The 18,036-nt window shown below is 48.5% G+C and overlaps 1 pseudogene; it reads left to right on the top strand.

Moving 5' to 3' along the window:
- Nucleotides 1-18,036, top strand: part of LOC147119130 (uncharacterized) — a 202,248-nt pseudogene that overhangs the window by 13,128 nt on the left and 171,084 nt on the right.

The raw sequence follows: 18,036 nt of genomic DNA on the forward strand, positions 1-18,036 counted from the left end.
CAGAACTTGGATGTGACACTACAACGACTGAAAGAGTACAGACTCAGAGTTCGTAAAGACAAATGTGAATTCTTTCAGTCTTCAGTTGAGTACCTGGGGCATGTGATTGATGCTACTGGCCTGCATAAGGCGCCGTCAAAGGTCAAGGTGATCGTGGAGGCCCCAGCACCCCAGAATGTGAGCCAGTTATGTTCATTTCTGGGGCTACTTAACTACTATGGGAAGTTTATTCCAGACTTAGCAACATTGCTGAAGCCGTTACATCAGTTGCTATGTCAAGGCAAAACATGGAAATGGACTGAACTGTGCAACGAAGCTTTCGCCCAAGCAAAGAAAGCATTGCTGAAATCAGAGGTCCTGACACACTTCGACCCAAAGCTACCCATGCAGCTAGCATGTGATGCATCACCATATGGTGTGGGAGCAGTCATATCCCACACCATGCCTTCGGGTGAAGAGAAACCTATCACCTTCGCATCACGCACCTTGAACAAGGCCGAGAGTAACTATGTGCAGATCGAGCGCGAGGCCTTGGGAATCGTTTTTGGAATTTGAAAATTTCATCAGTACCTGTTTGGGAGAAGGTTCACACTCCTGACAGACCACCGTCCATTGACTTCAATCTTCGGGCCCCACACCGGAATTCCGTCTCTCGCTGCAAGCAGGATGCAAAGGTGGGCTTTACTGTTGTCAGGACACACATACGACATCAAATATCGCAAATCAGACTTGCATGGCAACGCAGACGGTCTCTCGAGGCTACCCTTGCCTGTTACTCCCCCAGAGCCTCGTCAGATAGACATCTTCTACTTTAGACAAATGGAGGGAGCACCTGTCACTGCAGTTCAGGTGCGAAGGTACACCCGCAACGATCCAGTCCTGTCTGAGGTAATGGACGATGTCATTCGAGGGAGAGCTACAGGAGATTCTCCTAGTTTGAAACCTTACATTTCAAAAAGAAATGAGCTCTCCGTCCAGGCAGGTTGTCTTCTTTGGGGACGCCGTGTCATCATTCCGCCACCTCTGAGGGAACCTATACTGCAACAACTTCATACAGGCCACAGTGGGATGGTTCGGATGAAGGAAATGGCAAGAAGCTACTTCTGGTGGCCAGGTCTCGATGGGAATATTGAGGAGAAAGCCAAAACATGTTCCCCATGTCAACCCACAGCTGGCAACCCTACACCCCTGGGATTGGCCTGCAGAAGTGTGGCAGCGAGTACATGTGGACTTCGCCGGTCCTTTCGAAGAGAAGATATTTATGGTGGTTGTGGACACTCGTAGCAAGTGGCCGGAGGTCGCTGTGATGAGGTCTACCACGGCAGAGAAAACAATTGAGAAACTTGGTGAGATGTTCAGCCGTTATGGCTCACCGGAACAACTCGTAAGTGACAACGATCCACAATTTGTATCACAGGAGTTTGCAACCTTCCTGCATGTGAATGGTGTCCAACACATCAGGTCTGCACCCTATCATCCCTCTACTAATGGCCAGGCAGAAAGGTTCGTGCAAACTTTGAAGCACGCCTTGAAGGCATCGCAAGGTCAGGGCTCAATCCACCAACGTCTGAACAGCTTCCGGTTGTCCTACAGGAACGAGCCACATGCCACAACCAAAACTTCCCCCGCTTCGCTCATGATGAAGAGGCAGTTGCGGACAAGTTTTGACTTACTCAAACCTCCAAGGGCAGAGCAGGTTGTCCATCATCAACAACAAGCTCAAGTTGAAAAGAGAGAGAAAAGAGCCAAGGCGAGACGGTTTCATCCGGGAGAGCACGTCTTAGCTCGAAACTACAACACTGGACCGAAATGGGTTCCTGCTCCAGTGATCGTGCAGACGGGCCCTGTGTCTTACACGGTTGAGACTGCTGAGGACGTCGTCTGGAGAAGACACACAGATCAACTGTTGCTAGGAGCAGAGACAGCCACAGAGGCTCCAACGGCTGGTTGGCCTGAACTGCTTCCGGATGATACCGCAAACCAGCATCCTTTGCCACAGTGCTCTTCTCCAACACAGGAAGTCAAAGAGACTGTTCCACCTGTGCAAACTCCTGACTTTCAACTGACACAGGCACCTTCTCCATCCAGGCCTGTGTCAATGCCTACTGCTGTGGAAGCCAGTGATGACCGCCGGTATCTTGTCAGAAAGCGGCAGCCTCCAAGATGCTTGGATCTGTAGGCTTAGCGACTTACCCACAAGACTGAGGCAGAATAAACCCCAGGGTAAAGTCAGGGGTTGAGGCAGTCTACCTCTTCCTTAGGTTGGTTGAGTGCATTGAAAGTAACTTACCTATTGAGGAATAATGTGGACCTTCCATTTAAGAGGGGAGGAAATGTTATGTATTGTGTGTTCTCCTCCCACCTGTGGTGGCACTGTCACAGGAGATAAATGGTTGGGTGTTCTCTCGGTTAAGTTTAGCTCTCTTTGTTCAGAACTTTCCAGAACTTCCTTTCCTTCCAATAAAGCACTTCATGTTTGAATCTCTGGGTTCTGAGTCCTAAATTGTGTCTAGGTAGAAAGGTACCGACTCAACACCACCAATGGGAACAGTTTCTCTCTATCTACTCTGTCCAGAACCCTCATGATTTTGAATACCTCTATCAAATCTCCTCTCAACCTTCTCTGCTCCAAGGAGAACAACCCCAGCTTCTCCAGTCTATCCACGTAACTAAAGTCCCTCATCCCTGGAATCATTCTTGTAAATCTTTTCTGCATCCTCTCTAAGGCCTTCACATCCTTCCTAAAGTGCGGTGCCCAGGATTGGACACAATACTCCAGTTGAGGCCGAATTAGTGTTTTATACAGTTTCATCATAATTTCAACACTTTTGTACTCTATACCTCTATTCATGAAGCCCAGGTTCCCGTAAGCTTTTTTAACTGCTTTCTCAACCTGTCCTGCCACCTTCAATGATTTGTGCACATATACCCCTCGGTCTATCTGTTCATGCATCCACTTTAGAATTGTACCCTTTAGTTTAGATTTCCTCTCCTCATTCTTTCTACCAAAATGTATCACTTCACATTTTTCTGCATTAAATTTAATCTGTCACGTGTCCACCCATTCCACCAGCCTGTCTATGTCCACTGGAAGTCTATCACTATCCTCCTCACTGTTCACTATACTTCCAAGTTCTGTGTCATCTGCAAATTTTGAAATTGTGCCTTGTACACCCACATCCAAGTCTTTAATATATATCAAGAAAAGCAGTGATCCTAGAACCGACCCCTGGGGAACACCACTGTGTACCTTCCTCCAGCCTGAAAAGCAACCATTCACCACTACTCTCTGTTTCCTGTCACTTAGCCAATTCGCTATCCATGCAGCCACTGTCCCTTTTACTCCATGGGCTTCAACTTTGCTGGTAAGCCTATTATGTGGCACTTTGTCAAACGCCTTTTGGAAATCCATGCACACCACGTCAACCGCATTGCCCTCATCAACCCTCTCTGTTACCTCATCAAAAAACTCGATCAAGTTGGTTAAACACGATTTGCCTTTCACAAATCCGTGCTGGCTTTCCTTAATTAATCCACACTGTTAATTTTGTCCCTGATTTTTGTTTCTAAAAGCTTCCCCACTACCGAGGTCAAACTGACTGGCCCATGGTTGCTGGGTTTGTCCTTACACCCTTTTTGAACAAGGGTGAAACATTTGCAATTCTCCAGTCCTCTGGCACCAACCCAGTTTCTAATGAGGATTTGGACGGTTATGGCCAGTTACCTCCGCAATTTCTTCCTTCACTTCCCTCTGCGTACTAGGATGCTTCCCATCCAGTCCTGGTGACTTATCTACTTTAAGTACAGCCAGCCTTTCTAGTACCTTGTCTTTATCAATTTTTCTCCCATCCAGTATCTCCTCAACCTCCTCCTTCACTATGTCTATGGCAGCATCTTCTTCCTTGGTGAAGGCAGATGCAAAGTACTGATTTAGTACCTCAGCCAAACCCTCTGCCTCCAGGCGTAGGCCTCCTTTTTGGTCCCTAATCGGCCCCACCCCTCCTCTTACTACCCGTTTACTATTTATATGCCTATAGAAGACTTTTGGATTACCTTTTATGTTAGCTGCCATTCTATTTTCATGCTGTCTCTTTGCCCCTCGTATTTTCTTTTTCACTTCTCCTCTGAACTTTCTATATTTAGCCTGATTCTCAGATGTATTCTCGACCTGACATCTGTCATACGCGCCCTTTCTCTGCTTCATCTTACTCTCTATCTTTTTCGTCATCCAGGGAGCTCTGACTTTAGTTGCCCTACATTTCCCCTTAGTAGGAATGTACCTCGACTATACCCGAAATATTTCCTCTTTAAAGGCAGCTCATTGTTCCTCTACAGTTTTTCCTGCCAATCTTTGATTCCAATTTACCCGTGCCAGATCCATTCTCATCCCACTAAAATTGGCCTTGCCCCACAGTGCAGTGGATGCGCTCTGGACTGCACTCTCCCCCGCCGAGGTGTCGTCACCCTCACCGGGATTCAGCACTGAAAACCGGTTTGAGAGCGCCGCACTCCCGGGGGATTCCTGCACTGCCTTGCCTCCTCAAACCCGGCTGGGCGGCCACCCAGTTACAATTCCCACAAACTCTCTGTGGTTGCGGGGTGACCACCTCCTGGAACGTGCGCTCCAGGAAACTCTCAGCCTCCCGTCTGCCCGGCAGTGACTCCAGCCGCTCCCCAAGCTCAGAGACCCTGAGCTCGAGTTCCAGCCAGGGGAGGCGCTTCCTGCACCCGTGGTTCACCAGGACACGTGAAGCGTCCCGGAGTTCCCGCATGGTACAGGGATTGCAGCCATCGGTCCCATCGTTTGGCTTAAAATCTGTCTACTTCATCACCTATGATGTTAGGTTAGTGTGCCCTTACCCCTGTTTATTATTCAATCAGTGATTGTCCCTTTGCCAGGCCCGCTGACTGTGGCCCCTCTCCCAGATTCCAGCCCCAGCTCTGTGCTGACTGTGGCCCCTCTCCCAGATTCCAGCCCCAGCTCTGTGCTGACTGCGGCCCCTCTCCCAGATTCCAGCCCCAGCTCTGTGCTGACTGAGCTGCTGTCACCTGGGGACAGCGCGTCACAATCGGCCCCAGCGCACCTGAGCTGGAGAGGCCCTGCCCCCTTGCCGCGCTGCCATTGGTTGGAGGACCCGCCGCCAGTCGGCTCTGCCCGCGCTCTTCCTATTGGTCAGCGCTCCCATCAGTCACAGGCCCCGCGATCACGTGCTGCGGTTCAGTCCGCCCCCTCGCAAAACTCACTTTCCCTCGCTGATTGCGGCTCTTCACCAACACCGACTTTACAAAGAAAGCCCCGCGCGGCAGCCTGGAGCTCGGGCCCAGCGCGCAGGCGCGGGGGAGGATAATTGACAGGGGCCCAGGGTGTGCGCGGAGCAGGAGAGGGCGGGGCCATGGGGCGCATGCGCGGGGTCAGCCACAACTCAGCGTGGCGGCCGGAGTGCTTTTGGGAGCACGGGGGCTTGTGGGGATTGCAGCCGCCATTACTGTTGATCCTTTCAACCAAACTGTGCAGCAGCTGGGGCCTGAAAATCAGCTTCACTGCCCCTGGGCTGGGAAAGGGCGACATGAGACAACATTCGCCTTTTACAGGGTTTTAGAAGTGGAGCATTTACAGACAGGAAGCTCAGGCCATGATCTGACAGAGTCGCTCTATTCATCAGGGGACCTGAACATCATCAGCTTCTGCACGTGGAAGGAGAGAGTAGCGATCACAGCACGGCCGGTGTGTGTCCTGTGCAGGCGCAGTGTGGGCCGCCGAATAAATCCCCCTCAGAATCTTATATGTTTCAATCAGATCACCTCCCATTCTTCTAATCTCCAATGAGTATAGGCCCAACCTGCTCAACCTTTCCTCATACGTCAACCCCTTCATCCCAAGAATCAACCTCGTGAACCTTCTCTGAACTGCCTCCAATGCAAGTACATCCTTCCTTAAATATGGAAACCACAACTGTACGCAGTACTCCAGATGCAGTCTCACCAGCGCCCTGTACAGTTGTAGCAAGACTTCCCTACTTTTATACTCCATCCCCCTTGCAATAAAGGCCAACATTCCATTAGCCTCCCTAATTCCTTGCTGTACCTGCATGCTAACTTTTTGTGTTACTGTTGAATCTGTATTGACTGCCCTATCAGGCAGTGCATTCCAAATCCGAACCACCCGTTGCATAAGAAAAGTTTTTCCTCCCGTCGCCTCTGGTTCTTTGACCATTCACCTTCAATCTGTGCCCTCTTGTGATTGGACCTTCAGCCATTGGAAACAGTTTCTCTTTATTTACTACTAGCTGGGGGGGCCTGGCGTTGCCTAGGCTTTTTTGTAGAACGGCAGTTTACAGGGCCGCGCGGTTGACAGCTGGCCGCTGCCGCTCCCCCACTCTGTGTCTCGGGCCGAGCAGTTGTCAGGCCCAGCCCGAGTGAGCCCAACTCGCCTCCCGCGCCGGCGGGCTGGGAGCGGGATACTGTGCCAGAGCCGCAATGTGGGGGTTTGTTGTGCTGGTGCTGTCACTGTCGGTATTAAAAAAATGGCGGCGACGTTTCGGGAGGCTGCAGGATTAGGCCCGCCCACACATGGAATGAAACGCCCCCCGTGACGCACCGATTGGTCAACCATCAGGTCACTGAACTGTAGGATTGGTCAACCATCACGTCACTCAACGCTAATGAGCGGTAGGATTGGTCAACCGCTAATGAGCGGATTTTTGAACGTGTTTTGTATACTGTCCGAACAATTTTTGTCTGACCAAAAAGTAAATACACCTATGACACCCCCCTGATCATCAGCTTTCTTTTGATATAACATATGTGTCGGTACGCTCTATAACTTTTGAGTGTATAGCGGACAGACAGACAGACAGACATACATACAGACGGACAGACACCACTATCCTTTTATTTATATATATAGATTTAAACCCTTCATGATTTTTAACGCCTATCAAATCTCATTTTGGCCTTCTCTGCTCTCAGGAGAACAACCCCAGCTTCTCCAGTCTATCCACATAACTGTCATCCCTCATCCCTGGAACCATTCTAGTAAATATCTCTGCACCCTCTCCAAAGCCTTCACATCCTTCCTAAAGTGTGCTGCCCAGAATTGGACACAATATTCCCCTGGGGCTGAACTCGTGTTTTATAAAGGTTTAGCATAACTTCCTGGCTTTTGGACTCTCTGCCTCTATTTATAAAGCCCAGGATCCCATAAGCTTTATTAACTGCTTTGTTAACCTGTCCTGCCACCTTTAAAGAATTGAGCACAAGCTCCCTTGTAGCACCCCCTTTAAAATTGTACCATTTAGCAGGTGTTTTCTCGCCTCATCCTAGCAAAATGTATCAGCTCACACTTTTCTGTATTGAATTTTATCTACACTCCTTTTACAGGGTTTTAGAATTGGGCATTTACAGACGGGAAGCTCAGACCAAACATCACGTCAAGAACAGACAGAGTCGCTCGATTCATCAGGACCTGATTCAATCGCTCCTCCAATCTGCTGGCACCCCAGTGAGTTCACACTGATGAGACACCTTTTAAATGTTCTGAGTGTGGGAAGAGCTTCAAAATCTTCAAGTACCCAAAGAGACACCAGTGGCTACACACTGGGGAGAGCCCGTTCACCGGCCCCGTGTGTGGGAAGGGATTTACTCAGTCATCTGCTCCGATGATACACCAGCAAATTCACACTAGGGAGAGACCTTTAACCCACTCTGTGTGTGGGAAGGGATTAATTGCACCATCCATGCTGCTGAGACACCAGCTTGTCCACACCGATGTGAGACCATTGACCTGCTCCGTGTTTTTAAAGCGATTCTCTCATTCTGCACCCTCCTGAGACACCAGTTTGTTCACAGTGATGAGAGACCGATTAAATGTTCTGTTTGTGGAAAGAGATTTAAAAGGTCCCAGGATCTGAAGAGACACGAGCTGGAGAGAGCAGGAGGGATTCTGTTCACCTGCTCAGTGTGTGGGAAGAGATTCACTCAGTCCTCGAATCTGCTGGCACACCAGCGAGTTCACACTGGGGCGAGGCCGGTGAAACAGTCCGACTTTGGGAAAAGCTTTCAAATGTCCCAGGAGCTGAAGGGACACCAGCTAGAGAGAGCAGGAAAGAGACCATTCACCTGCTCTGTGTGTGGGAAGGGATTCACTTGGCCATCCCACCTACTGACACACCAGCGAGTTCACACTGGGGAGAGGCCATTCACCTGCTCCGTGTGTGGGAAGGGATTCACTTGGCCATCCCACCTACTGACACACCAGCGAGTTCACACTGGGGAGAGGCCATTCACCTGCTCTGTGTGTGGGAAGGGATTCACTCAGTCATCAAGCCTGGTGAGACACCAGCAAGTTCACACTGATGCGAGACCATTTAAATGTTCTGATTGTGGGAAGAGCTTTAAAGGCTCTGGGGATCTGAAGGGACACCAGCGATATCACACTGATGAGAGACTATTTAAATGTTCTGACTGTGGGAAGAGCTTTAAAAGCTTTGGGCATCTGAAGCAACACCAGCGAGTTCACTCCGATCAGAGACCGTTTACATGTTCTGTCTGTGGGATGAGCTTTAAAAGCGCAGGGATTCTGAATGGACACCAGCGAGTTCACACTGGGGAGAGACCGTTCACCTGCTCCGTGTGGGGGAAGGGATTCACTTGGTCATCCCACCTACTGACACACCAGCGATATCACACTGATGAGAGACCATTTAACTGTTCTGCCTGTGGGAAGAGCTTTAAAACCTCTGAGGATCTGAAGCAACACCAGTGAGTTCACACTGATGAGAGACCATTTACATGTTCTGTCTGTGGGATGAGCTTTAAAAGCTCCTGGAATCTGAGTGGACACCAGCGAGTTCACACTGGGGAGAGGCCATTCACATGCTCTGTGTGTGGGAAGGGATTCACTCGGTCCTCGAATCTGCTGGCACACCAGCGAGTTCACACTGGGGAGAGGCCGGTGAAACATTTCGACTGTGGGAAAAGCTTTCAAATGTCCCAGGAGCTGAAGGGACACCAGCTGGAGAGAGCAGGAAAGAGGCCATTCACCTGCTCCGTGTGTGGGAAGGGATTCACTTGGTCATCCCACCTACTGACTCGCCAGCGATATCACACTGATGACAGATCATTTACATGTTCTTTCTGTGGGAAGAGCTTTAAAACATCTGGGGATCTGAAGGAACACCAGCGAGTTCACTCCGATCAGAGACCATTTACATGTTCTGACTGTAGTAAGAGCTTTAAAAGCTCCGGGAATCTGAAGGGACACCAGCGAGTTCACACTGGGGAGAGGCCATTCACATGCTCTGTGTGTGGGAAGGGATTCACTCGGTCCTCGAATCTGCTGGCACACCAGCGAGTTCACACTGGGGAGAGGCCGGTGAAACATTTCGACTGTGGGAAAAGCTTTCAAATGTCCCAGGAGCTGAAGGGACACCAGCTGGAGAGAGCAGGAAAGAGGCCATTCACCTACTCCGTGTGTGGGAAGGGATTCACTTGGTCATCCCACCTACTGACACACCAGCGAGTTCACACTGGGGAGAGACCGTTCACCTGCTCTGTGTGTGGGAAGGGATTCAGTCAGTCATCAAGCCTGGTGAGACACCAGCAAGTTCACACTGTTCTGTAGCGCAGGGCCCTGTGGACAGCTGGGGTGACATGAACATGGCATGGATGAATGTTTTTTAAATTCTTGTACTGCTGTTTAATCTTTAAGATTGTTATGCTGATGATTCCCTTTGTTTCACTGTTCATAGAGACATAGAAGATAGGAGCAGGAGTAGGCCATTCGGCCCCTCGAGACTGCTCCGCCATTCAATGAGATCATGGCTGATCATCCAAATTCAGTACCCTGTCCCTGCTTTCTCCCCATATCCCTTGACCCCTTTAGCCTTAAGAAATATATCTAACTCCTTCTTGAATATATTTAATGAATTGGCCTCAACTGCCTTCTGTGGTAGAGAATTCCACAAGTTCACCACTCTCTGGGTGAAGAAATTTCTCCTCATCTCTGTCCAAAATAGCTTACCCCTTATCCTTAGATGGTGTTACATAGAATTTACAGCACAGAAACAGGCCATTCGGCCCAACTGGTCCATGCCAGTGTTTATGCCCCACACCCACCCTACTTCAATTAACCCGATCAACACATCCTCCCATTCCTTTCTCTCTTGTGTGGCTTCCCCATAAATCCATCTGTGCTGTTCACCTCAACCACTCCCTGTGGTAGCGAGTTCCCCATTCTCACCATTCTCTGGGGAAAAAAATTTCTTCTGAATTCCCTCCTGGATTTATTAGTGACTTTTATATTTATAGCCACATAAATATGATGAGATTCTGTTAAGCTGACCAGTATGTTGTTGTACTTTGTCTTTTTCTGATGAATGAAACATTACTGAGCCCCTGTACCCGTGTTATGGGATGAAGTGCCAGACAAGTAAAGGCGCAACGTCTGGGTGTGAATCTAATAATAACCTCATGGACCGTATAGGTGTGATAACCAGACGGGCTTGTGGTTATAGTCTGGTCACAGATGGACTAAATTCCCTGAGTTAGCAGGAGTTCAGGAGGCGGTCAACAGACGGGTCCAAACAATCCCATTTCCTGAGCAGTAACCAAGCTTGTGTATAAGAACAGGCCACTTAAGCCGTTGTCAGTTGGAACAGACTCGAGAAGGTCGCGCGCGAATCCACTGTACTTCTATTCTCCAGATTGAGGGAATTATCACCCGATCTGTGTTATGCAGCGCTCTTAATAAAGTCTGGAGAGACAATTTGTGTTCTTGTGAGCTTGATTATCTGGTATCTGAAACCCTGGGACTCCCGATCATTAGAGTCAACCTCAGTGTGTGGAAAGGGATTCCCTGGTGTATCCCACCTGCTGACACACCAGAGTGTCCACAGTGTGACTGCGTTGGGTCGATTCCACTGTTTCTGATGCCTTTAATCACATCCAGGACTGAACCATGTTAATTCAGGCAACTGGGGCTTGTTAATGTTAAGAGCCCCCTATAACTGGGCTGGATTTAAAGATTATTCCCTGTTCTCTCAGTGCTAGTGAGCAGAGAGAAGCTGATGTTGTAGAATCATAGAGCACAGTAGGATGCCTTTCGGCCCATCGTGCTGGTGCCAGCTCTCTGAAAGAGCGATGCAATTAGTCCCACTGCCCTGCTCTTTCCCCACAGCCCTGCAAATTTCTGCCTTTAGTATATATCCAATTCCCTTTTGAAAGTTACTATTGAATCTGCTTCCACCACCCATTCAGGCAGTGCATTCCAGATCATCACAATTCTCTGTGTAAAAAAAGTCTCCTCATTTCCTCTCTAGATTCTTTTGCCAATGATCTGAAATCTGTGTCCTCTCGTTACCGACCCTTCTGCCAGTGACAACAACTTCTCCTTGTTTGCACGATCAAAACCCCTCATAATTTTGAGCACCTCCATCACAGCTCCACTTAACCATCTCTGCTCCAAGTTATATTGCCATTGTTTTGTGAATTGTTGCTGTGATCGAGGTGCTGGATGTCCGTGCCTGGGGAATGGGACATTCTATCCTTGTGAGCACTGAGTGTCAGCATCCAGCAATCTCTGGTCAGGGACTGTCTTTTTAAACTGCCTCACCTCAGCTTTTTGACTCCCTGATTTCATTATTAAACATTTCAGAGTTTTTGCAGAGTGACCAAGGCTGAACAGATAAATGTGAGGTATTACATTTTGGTAGGAAGAATAGTGAGGTCACATCACTTGGAGGGTGTGAGTCTAGGTGGGGTAGAGGAGCAAAGGGATCTCGGAGTACAAATACACAAATTACTAAAAGTTGCGACACAGGTTAGCAAGGCCATAAAAAAGCAAACCAAGCACTAGGGTTTATTTCTAGAGGTATAGAATTGAAAAGTAGTGAAGTTATGGTAAACCTGTATCGAACCTTGGTTAGACCACACTTAGAGTGCTGCGTACAGTTCTGGTCGCCATATTATAAAAAGGATATAGAGGCACTGGAGAGGGTGCAGAGAAGATTTACAAGGATATACCAGAAATGCGAGGGTATACATATCAGGAAAGGATGAACAGGCTGGGTCTCTTCTCTCTTGAAAACAGAAGGCTGAGGGGTGACCTAATAGAGGTCTTTAAAATTATGAAAGGTTTTGATAGAGTGGATACAGAGAGAATGTTTCCACTTGTGGGGAAGAGTATAACTAGAAGCCATCAATATAAGATGGTCACCAAGAAATCCAATAGGGAATTCAGAAGAAACTTCTTTACCCAGAGAGTGTTGAGAATGTGGAACTCACTACCACAGGGAGTGGTTGAAGTGAATAGTATCGATGTATTTAAGGGGCGGTTAGATACGCATATGAGGGAGAAGGGAATCGAGGGTTACGCTGATAGATTTAGATGAGGAAAGACGGGAGGAGGCTCGAGTGGAGCATAAACACCGGCATGGACTGGTTTGGCCGAATGGCCTGCTTCTGTGCCGTATATCCGATGTAATCCCATGTCAAGTATCCCAGCTGGCTTAGCTCCAGGCACTTTAGCTCAGTGGGCAGCACTCTCACCTCTGAGTCAGAAGGTCGTGGGTTCAAGTCCCAGTCCAGAGACTTGAGCATAAAAATCTCGGTTGACACTCCAGTACTGAGAGAGTGCTGCACTGTCAGAGGTGCCGTCTTTCGGATGAGATGTTAAACTGAGGCCCCCGTCTGCTCTTTCAGGTGGACGTAAAAGATCCCGTGGCACTACATTGAAGAAGAGCAGGGGAGTTCTCCCCAGTGTCCTGGGGCCAATATTTATCCCTCAATCAACATCACTGAAATAGATTATCTGGTCATTGTCACATTGCTGTTTGTGGGAGCTTGCTGTGCACCAATTGGCTGCCGCGTTTCCTACATTACAACAGTGACTACACTTCAGAAGTTCTTCATTGGCTGTAAAGCGCTCTGGGATGTCCTGAGGTTGTGAAAGGTGCTATATAAATGCAAGTCTTTATTTCTCAGCAAGAGGGCGAGTGTCAGTGGTTGGAGGGAGGAGCTCAGTGTTGTCACTGGGTGGACACAGACAGATTGAAGCTAAAAGACAGAATGCTGAAGTTTGGAATGATAACACCAAAAGTCAGGAGATGCGCCCTTTGCCTAGATAAGGGTGGTGGTTGCTAAGAGACCCACAGACCTAATAACACTGCAAACTGCTCAGGCAGCAGACTTGTTGCAACATGTGAGGTCACGAGTGAGTTGCTGCACAGACAACAGAGCCTTGCGCATTCCTGAGACTCAAACTGGTTCTGTAACCGGGATAACAGGTTGAGGGAGTCACCCTACGGGGGACGGCTCGTCTGAGGTATTAACACAGAGTCAGCGTGGGAATGGGATGATCAATGAATCATAGAAATTTACAGCACAGATGGAGGCCATTCAGCCCATCTTGTTCATGCCTGCCGACAAAGAGCTATCCACCCTAATCCCACTTTCCAGCTCTTGGTCTGTAGCCTTGTAGGTTACGGCACTTCAAGTGCATATCCAAGTACTTTTTAAATGTGATGAGGGTCGCTGCCTCTACCACCCTTTCAGGCAGTGAGTTCCAGACCCCCACCACCCTCTGGGTGAAAAACATTCTCCTCAAATCCCCTCTAAACTTCAGACCAATTACTTTAAATCTGTGCCCCCTAGTTATTGATCCTTCTGCTAAGGGAAATAGGTCCTTCCTATGTACTCTATCTAGGCCCCTCATAATTTTATACACCTCAATAAGGTCTCCCCTCAGCCTCCTCTGTTCCAAAGAAAACAACTCCAGCCATCTCTGCTTATAGCTAAAATTCCCCAGCCCAGGCAACATCCTTGTAAATCTCCTCTGCACCCCCTCTAGTGCAATCACATCCTTCCTGTAATGTGGTGACCAGAACTGCACGCAATATTCTAGCTGCGGCCTAACTAGTGTTTTATACAGTTCAAGCATAACCTCCCTGCTCTTATATTCTATACCTCGGCTAATAAAGGCAGTGTCCCGTATGCCTTCGTAACCACTTTATCTACCTCTCCTGCTACCTTCAGGGATCTGTGGCCATACACTCCAAGGTCCCCCTCTGATCTTCTCAGTGTCCCACTATTTATAGTGTATTCCCTTGCCTTGTTAGCCCTCCCCAAATGCATTACCTCACACTTCTCCAGATTGAATTCCATTTGCCACTGTTCTGCCCACCTGACCAGTCCATTGATATCTTCCTGCAGTCTGTAGCTTTCTTCTTCATTATCAACCACACGGCCAACTTTTGCATCATCTGCAAAACTTCTGAATCATACTTCCTACATTCTAGTCCAAATCATTGATTTATAAAGAAAAAGCAAAGGACCCAGTACTGAGCCCTGTGGAACCCCATTGGAAACAGTTTCCAGTCACAAAAACACCCTTCGACCATTACCCTTTGTTTCCTGCCTTTGAGCCAATTTTGGATCCAACTTGACACTTTGCCTTGGATCCCATGGGCTTTTACTTTCGTGACCAGTCTGCCATGTGGGACCTTATCAAAAGCCTTGCTAAAATCCATATAGACTACATCAAATGCACTACCCTCATCGACCCTCCTTCTTACCTCCTCAAAAAATGCAACCACGTTAGTCAGACACGACCTTCCCTTAACAAATCCATGCTGTCTGTCCCTGATTAATCCATGTCTTTCTAAATGAAGATTTATCCTGTCCCTCAGAATTTTTTCCAATAATTTTCCCACCACCGATGTTAGGCTGACTGGCCTGTAATTACTCGGTCTATCTGGCATAAAAGGAAATCTAAAAAGGTGACTCAACCGTGGATAACAGGGGAAGTTAGAGACAGCATAAAATCCAAAGATAGGGCGTATAAAATAGCCAAAAAAAGCGCCAGAGCGGAAGATTGGGAACAGTTTAAGATAGAGCAAAGGAGGGCAAAGGGCATGATCAAGAGGGGCAAAATAGCTTACGAAAACAAGCTGGCGGAAAATATAAAAACTAACTCCAAAAGCTTTTATAAATATATCAAAAGGAAAAGACTGGTGAAAACCAAAGTTGGTCCATTGCAGTCAGATACGGGGGAATATATAATGGGAAATAAGGAAATGGCAGATCAACTAAATGCATACTTTGGGTCAGTCTTTACGAAGGAAGACACAAAAAACCTCCCTGGGATATCGGGAAAAATAGGGACATTGGCAAAGGAGGAACTGACGCAAATCAATATCTCTAAGAATATGGTGTTAAGGAAGCTAAAGGGATTGAAGGTGGACAAATCCCCAGGGCCTGATAACATGCATCCTAGGGTACTGAAGGAGGTGGCCCTAGAGATAGCGGATGCACTAAGGATGATTTTTCAGAATTCATTAGACTCGGGAACAGTGCCGATGGATTGGAGGGTAGCTAACGTTACCCCACTATTCAAAAAGGGGGGTAGGGAAAAAGCAGGTAATTACAGACCTGTAAGCCTTACATCAGTTGTGGGCAAAATGCTGGAGTCCATCATTAAGGATGAAATAGCGGAGCACTTAGCAAATGGGGACAGGATAGGACAGAGTCAACATGGATTTACAAAGGGTAAATCGTGCTTGACTAATCTATTGGAATTTTTTGAGGGAGTAACTGGTAGAATAGATGGGGGAGAGCCAGTAGATGTGGTGTACCTGGACTTCCAAAAGGCCTTCGATAAGGTCCCACATAAAAGATTAGCATGGAAAATTGAGGCTCATGGGATAAAGGGGAAAGTTTTGGCGTGGATAGGGAACTGGCTGTCAGATAGAAAACAGAGAGTTGGAATAAACGGCTCATTTTCTGAATGGCAGGCAGTAACAAGTGGGGTACCACAGGGATCTGTCCTGGGCCCCCAGCTGTTCACAATTTACATTAATGACCTGGATCAGGGAGTCGGATGCAGCATTTCCAAATTTGCAGACGACACTAAACTAGGAGGTGGGGTGGGCTCAGAGGAAGAGACCAGGAAGCTCCAGAGCGATTTGGACAGACTGGGCGATTGGGCGGATAAATGGCAGATGCACTATAATGTGGACAAGTGCGAAGTTATCCACCTTGGGTGCAGGAACGGGAGGGCAAATTATTATTTAAATGGCAATAGATTGGGAGAGGGGGAAGTACAGAGAGACCTGGGTGTTCTTGTACACCAGTCACTGAAGGCGAGCATGCAGGTGCAACAGGCGGTCAAGAAGGCAAACGGTATGCTGGCCTTCATAGCAAAAGGGTTAGAATACAGGAACAGGGATACCTTGCTGCAGCTGTACAGGGCACTGGTGAGACCACACCTCGAGTACTGTGTACAGTTTTGGTCGCCTCATCTGAGGAAGGATGTTCTTGCCATGGAGGGGGTGCAGCGGCGATTCACCAGGCTGATACCAGGAATGGCGGGAATGACCTATGAGGAGAGACTATGTAGTTTAGGGATGTACACACTGGAGTTTAGAAGATTGAGAGGGGACCTCATAGAAGTGTATAAAATTCTGACAGGTCTAGACAGACTGGATGCAGAAGGAATGTTTCCCTTGGCGGGTGAAAACAGAACTAGAGGACATAATTTAAGGATAAGGGCTAAACCATTTAGGGCAGAGATGAGGGGGAATTTCTTCACTCAGAGAGTGGTGAACCTGTGGAACTCATTGCCACAGAGGGCAGTGTACGCCAGCTCATTAAATATATTTAAGAGGGAATTAGATATATTTCTACGGGCAAAAGGGGTTAAGGGTTACGGAGAGAAGGCGGGGACGGGATACTGAATTAAAGGATCAGCCATGATCTCATTAAATGGCGGAGCAGGCACGAAGGGCCGAATGGCCTACTCCTGCTCCTATCTTCTATGTATCTATGTATCTATGTATCCCTTTCTCCCTTTTTAAACAGTGGTACCACGTTAACAGTCCTCCAGTCCTCCGTCACCACCCCTGTAGCCAGAGAGGATTGGAAAATGATGGTCAGAGCCTCTGCTATTTCCTCTCTTACTTCTCTTAACAGTCTGGGATACATTTCATCCGGGCCCAGGGATTGAACCACTTTCAAAGATGCCAAACCCCTTAATATTTCCTCTTTCACTATGTTTATTTCATCTAATATTTCACATTCCTCCTCCCTGATTGCGATGTCTGCATCGTCCCGCTCTTTTGTGAAAACAGATGTAAAGTATTCATTAATATATATCTGATGTGAGGTTAGTGTCCCCTTACCCCTGTTTATTATTCAATCAGTGATTGTCCCTTTGCCAGGCCCGCTGCCTGCAGCCCCTCTCCCAGATTCCAGCCCCAGCTCTGTGCTGACTGAGCTGCTCTCACCTGGGGACAGCGCGTCACAATCGGCCCCAGCGCACCTGAGCTGGAGAGGAGGCCCCGCCCCCTTGCCGCGCCACCATTGTTTGGAGGACCCGCAGCCCACCTCCGCCCGCGCTCTTCCTATTGGTCAGAGCTCCCGTCAGTCACAGGCCTCGCGATCACGTGCTGCGGTTCACTCCGCCCCCTCACAAAACTCACTTTCCCTCACTGATTGCGGCTCTTCACCAACACCGACTTTACAAAGAAAGCCCCACGCGGCAGCCTGGAGCTCAGGGGCCCAGTGCACAGGTACATGGGAGGATGATTGACAGGGGCCCAGGGTGTGTGCTGAGCATGCGCGGTGTGGGCCGGGCAGCTGTGGAGCAGGAGAGGGCGGGGCCATGGGGTGAATGCGCGGCGTCAGAGACACAAGAACATAAGATGTAGGAGCAGGAGTAGGTCATTTGGCCCCTCGAGCCTGCTCCGCCATTCAATAAGATCATGGCTGATCTGATATTGGCCTCAACTCCACTTCCCTGCCTGCTCCCCATAACCCTTGACTCCCTTATCGTTCAAAAATCTTTCTATCTCCACCTTAAGCACATTCAATGACCCAGCCTCCACAGCTCTCTTGGGAAGAGAATTCCAAGGTCAGAGGCTGGGAATTCTGTGGCAAGTGTCTCACCTCCTGACTCCCCAAAGCATTTCTACCATCTACAAGGCACAAGTCAGGATTGTGATAAAATACTCTCCACTTGCCTGGAGGAGTGCAGCTCCAACA

The sequence above is a fragment of the Somniosus microcephalus genome, chromosome 4 (assembly GCF_052327205.1).
Source record: "Somniosus microcephalus isolate GS21.2 chromosome 4, FLI_Smic_1.0, whole genome shotgun sequence".
NCBI lineage: Eukaryota > Metazoa > Chordata > Chondrichthyes > Squaliformes > Somniosidae > Somniosus > Somniosus microcephalus.